The sequence below is a fragment of the Mycetomoellerius zeteki genome, unplaced genomic scaffold (assembly GCF_001594055.1).
Source record: "Mycetomoellerius zeteki isolate Tzet28-1 unplaced genomic scaffold, Tzet1.0 scaffold186, whole genome shotgun sequence".
Taxonomy (NCBI): domain Eukaryota; kingdom Metazoa; phylum Arthropoda; class Insecta; order Hymenoptera; family Formicidae; genus Mycetomoellerius; species Mycetomoellerius zeteki.
In genome coordinates, this window is record NW_017256818.1 from 591,116 (window position 1) to 597,280 (window position 6,165).

Sequence of the window (6,165 nt, forward strand, 5' to 3'; positions counted from 1 at the left end):
TATTGTGTAAATCTTTTACTTTACGAAAATAAATACTAGAATGTTGTATACATGTAAGTACATAAAATTATATTACATATATAAAAATATTTTGAGAATACAAATAAAAAATAATAATAAAATTAACGTTTTGCGTTTACATTGACAAATTATATTATTATTATAAGAATAATTGTAATTATATATTTTTACTTTATAAAGAGCATTGTATTGTGAACATAACTTCAATATATGTATGAAATATTTTATCAAAGTTATCAGCTTCAACTCAAATCGACGTATCGTTAGAAGCCATGTAAGTAAAAAGCATCCATTAAATACATTTGTACTTAGTATAAAGACATAATGTTGCAAGTATTGCTACATTTATAATCGTTCGTGCCTTGTAATAATAGGGTAAAAGCATTAAATGCGGATCAGGCACTAGTTCCAGAGAGAGAGAGAGAGAGAGAGAGAGAGAGAGATTACACATTATATTTAAATAATTATAGTATTTTCTATTAAATAATGCACATCACATGATTCTTTTGCATTTATTTTATCTTTTTCAAGTGTCAGTTGTTTTTTATTTATTAGATTTATTAGCAATAGCGCTGAACATTTTATTGATGTCGTTAATTAATAAAACGTGAGACTTAAACTAAGGTATTTACCTTAAAAAAAATTCATTTAAAGTGTAATACCATAAGAATTGCTTTATGGCTTTTACAGGAGGTAGTAAATAGCATTAGACTTCACGAAAAGAGTCAATATTATGCTCAGATGAAAGTAAATCCAAAAAAAATAAAGTATATGTTGAACTGATCCATAATAAAACATGGGTTCTGATTGTGGATAAATGTCATTACTTCATTTAAATAAAATTAAAACCATACCGAAATGAAATAAAATTATCCATAATGTAATCTGTATGATCAATTATAACTGTTCAATATTTTATTAATTGTTTGATATCGTTCTAGATAAAAATATGCATTTTTTTTTTCAAGAGTAATCCATAACTAGTGGCCTTACTCTACGTACCTATAAATAAAAATTCTGCGAAAAGAAAGGCAATCTAATCTAGATTATCTGTATGTCCATTCTGTTGTTCAATACTTGCTAGTTAAACGGCATATTCATTCCTTATCCCCCAGTACATCCCCCAGTCTTACAGTGAAGTTCTCAGAAAGTTCCTAGAAGAACTGCAAAAATTATTTCCGAAATTTTTATAAAAAATATTAAAACGTGTTGATATCACGTGCAACAAGAACTAATTCAGTTTAAATATTAGCCGACGACTCCGAACTATGACAGAGACGCTAGAAAGAGCGCTGGCACCATTAATGACCATTGGCTCGTTCTGCGATTTGGGTATGTTCGAACATCCTGTTGGACAACCTAGACCGTATCTCTCTTGCCTTTATGTTTTGGCAAAATGGAGCTTTCTTACGTACACGTTTTACTATCCAATGTACATCTATAGTTTCAAGAGTAATTTCATACACTTGAGATGTTTCGAACCGTTGATCACCATTACATTAGTTCTCATTAGCTTCTGTCGTTTTAAGGTAAAAATTTTAAAATGTATTCCCTGTCCCTATATAATAATACTTGATCTTTTAATATTATTTATCTTTTGTTCAACAGTACTTTTAATTGACAGCATTAAAGTAGTCTTGAATTCACAATTAAAGGCAAATAAAAATTTATAAAAAGTTTTTGAACAGATTAATTTTAGTGCTTATATCATCATTTAACTTTTTATTCACATTTCCTGTACACACTCTGCAATAACGAGTTTTACTCTAATATAAATTTATAATAACTTCTTTCTATGTCGCATAATCGATCAATACGATATTTTTAAAGGAATTGAAAATGTGCTTACGTGAACTTGCTACAGTAGACGACACGTTGGAAGCTTTCGGGATGCCAAAGGAATACCAAAGGCTACGTAATTGGACAATTCGAATAATAATCGGATGGATTTTATTCATTTTTGCTGACATAGCATATCAAAATCTTTTTATAATAATCTATGATTTTAATTACACCATAAATCTCTTTCATTTTATGTATATTTCGTTTATATATAGTTACCCGGGACTTATGTTTATCATAAATGCTCTGATTTCTGGAACCATCCTCGGGTTAGTATACATGTGTTAGGTATACATGTGTATACATTTACTTTGTAAGCTATTTTTATTGATATTGTGCGTCAAAACGTTTACAATGTGAAACACTTAAAAACCTTTGAGTAATTTACACTGCTCAACAAAAAATAGGGAACACTTTCGAACACGCTCAAAATTGCACAATATTCAGAACACCATAACTCGGTGAAAAATTGTCGCAGTGGTACCCGTCAAACTTGAAAATTTTGATCAAACTTTAAAAAGGTTTATGGCGTGTAATAAAAATTGCACAATAATGCGGTTTGCAGCATTCGAAATAGTGTGTGTGTGTGTGTGCGCGCGCGTGTGTGTGTGTGTGTGTGTGTGAGGCGAAGAGATGGACATGAATATGTACGTGGGTATATTTAACATTGTGTGTTTCCTCCTCTCTGATTAATCACCGCTTCTAGTCGTTGTCGTATATTTATGCATTTCTGGATCAAGGCTATTGGAATTTCGTTCCATATCTGCCTAAGCGCTATTCCTAGCTCATACAGGTTTCGTGGCTGTTCTTCGCGGCGTCTTAATCGTCGTTCCATCTCGTCCCAAACGTGTCCGATCGAATTCAAATCCGGGCTATTAGCGGGATGATGGAGCAATGTGATGTCATGTCGCTCAAAAAAACGCTGCGTTACATTTGCCGTATGGGGCCGAGCATTGTCCTGCATGAATATAAAATTCCGGCGTAACAGACGCTGCAGAGTCAAAGGCCGGAGGACATTATTTACATATCGAATGCCCGTCAATGCTGGCGGTGGCAGAATTACTAATTCAGTCCGTCTTTCAATGAAATGCATCCCCATACCATCACTGAATCGCCGTTATGAGCTCTTATTGGCATAATGCAGCGTCGATCATAACGCTTTCTTTGTCGGCGCCAAGTGCATATGCGAGCATCATTGCCGTAAAGGTAGAAACGCGACTCGTCCGAAAAATATGCGGTTCTCTATTGCCTCGCGGTCCAATTTATGTGATTATGCGCAAATTGAAGACGAGCCCGACGATGTGCGAGTGTAAGTCCTGGCACCTGTGCACGAGAGCGAGAACGAAGACCCATCTATCGACGATTCTCTAAGAGACGAATCGTTTGTTCGCTGACATGATGTAAAGTAGGATTTTCACGTCGAACACACCTTGGAGTAATCGTTCGTCTTGCCAAAACGTGGCGAACAATTTGTCGGATTGTTGTTGTACGATGACGGCCACTTCCCTAACGTCTTGCGTATTGTCCTGTTTCTTGGTATAGTAACCACACTCTATTCACTACAGATACAGATACACCAAGCTCAAGACCTTACCAACCAAAACGTTGCGCTTCAAATCTTCTTTTTTCTCGATAGAGGCTGTTGAGAAGTTCGTGCTTATAACAAAGATAGTCGCAAATTGCAAATTTTTTAAATGCCGCGCAGGCACTTGCCAGTATCCGAAGTTGCTCGCATAATCGCACTTCTGGATGAAGGGTACAGTATGCGTTATGTAGCGCAACGGCTTAGTATCTGTATCTGTATATGAATAGAGCGTGTGTGTGTGTGTGTGTGTATGTGTGTGTGTGTGTGGTTACGTTACCAAGAAACAGAACAATACGCGATACGTCAGGGAAGTAGCCGTCATCGTGCAACAACAACCCAACAAGAATGACAAATTGATCGCCACGTTTTAGCAAGACGAACGATTACACCAAGGTGTGTCCAACGTGAAAATCCTACTTTACATCATGTCCGAACAAATGATTCGTCGTCGCTTAAGAGAGATGGCTTCGTTCTCACTCTCGTGCACAGGTACCAGGATACTCCACTTATACTCGTACATCGTCGGGCTCGTCTTCAATTTGCGCATAATCACATAAATTGGATCGCGAGGCAATGGATAACCGCGTATTTTTCGGACGAGTTGCGTTTCTACCTTTACGGCAATAATGCTCGCATACACACTTAGCGCCGACAAAGGGAGTGTTATAATCGACGCTGCGTTATGTCAATAAGAGCTCATAACGGTGGTTCAGTGATGGTATGAGAATGCATTTCATTGACAAGACGGACTGAATTAGTAATTCTGCCACCGCTAGCATTCGATATGTGAATAATGTCCTCCGGCCTCAAGTTTTGTCTTTGTAGCGTCTGTTATTTTACGCCGGAATTTTATATTCATGCAGAACAATGCTCGGCCCTATACTGCAAATGTATCGCAGCGTTTTTTTGAGCGACATGTCATCAGATTGCTCCATCATCCCACTAATAGCCCGGATTTGAATCCAATCGAACACGTTTGGGACGAGATGGAACGACGATTAAGACGCCGCGAAGAACAGTACGAAACCTGTACGAGCTGAGAATAGCGCTTAGGCAGATTTGGAACGAAATTCCAATCTCATATTATATTGAAACATAAAGTAAATAAAATAATTCTAATTTAGACTGACTTCTGATTACTTATTAACGCAATTAGGATATGCTTATACATAATGCATATGTCATAACTGTCATAACATTAATAAAAGATTTAATTATAAGTCTTTTTATTCAATTTAGATACACAAGCTCCAGATTTCATCGAGTCAATGATCTCTTACATATACTCGATTCTGATCTGTGCGAAAGTAGTGCAGATTTCAGAAGACAAAACAAATCCATTTTAGTGCAACAGCGGATAACAGGATCTAAGAGTCATAATCAATATATATGGATTATAATGTAATAATTATTTAATAGAATCACTGTGTACACACATGCACACGCATGTGGGTATATATGTATACAGAATGTCTCAATCTAACTTTCACATCGACATATTTCAAAAAGTATTAAAAAAATGCTTTCTGTGGAAGTGCAACTGCATCAAGAAGAAGTGCAACTGCTCCAAGAAGGGCCAATTGTGATCACGTTATTCTTTTTTAGATACGATGAGAGACGTAATAAAGATGTATTATTTATCTGCGCTTTTTAAAATGGAATTATACGATATCTTACATAACATGATTTCTCTATAATCATTCTTCAAAACAAAATATTAAGTTAGAAATATAAGAATAACAATAACTTACGAGATATTATAAGTACATTTCTCTGGCACATATATTTGAGATGACACATTAAATATCTCATAAACTATTAATTTTTTGATAATCGTAATATCCTAATACTTTTATGAATAGAATAATGAGATAAATCAGGTGTAAAGGAAACATATACTTGTTTGTTTAACAAAATTATTCACTGTGCCAACATATTTTTTGGTAAAACTTGAGAAAATGGGCGACCTATCGCCAATTTCAATAATCTTGACATATATAGTCAAGATCATGAATATATAATACATATTTTCAAAATTATATTAACAAAATTATGAAAAAATTGCTGATTATTCTAAATCATGTTTAAAGATAATGCGGTAAAGGTGACGCTCTACTATCTGGATCATAAGTTATTTTAATAAATAGTAGCATCTTTTTAATTGTGCTCTAATAAAAATATATGGAAATGCATTATATAGAATGAATGATAGAAAGCTCAACTTTTTTATATAAATATATTATGTATTCAGGATTATTTATGTAGAGTTACATTGCGATGAATGAACTAATTGTCCAGTAAATAAACAAAATACTTATTTGTTCCATATCTTTGTAACTAATGAATGAATCGCAATGAAACATTGCATAATTTATTTTACGTGAATATTCCAGGTACTTATAAAAAAAATGTAATTTTTTATCATTTAAAAAGTTTTAATTTTTAACAATAAAAATAATAACAATTAAAATAAATAAGCTACAAAAATATGTTATTAAACAAAAATATAATTTAAAAAAAATTCTTTAAAAAAGATACAATGTAACAAAAATATGTTCAAAAAATATTTAAAAAAAATATGTCCCCCTCGAAATCGTTTCACTTTTATCTGAAATACACTTTTCCGTATCGTTTGGAGACAATTTGATGCAACAGTTAAAATGAGACACCCTATATATGTATATACATATATGAACCAGAATAATTAATTTCAATTA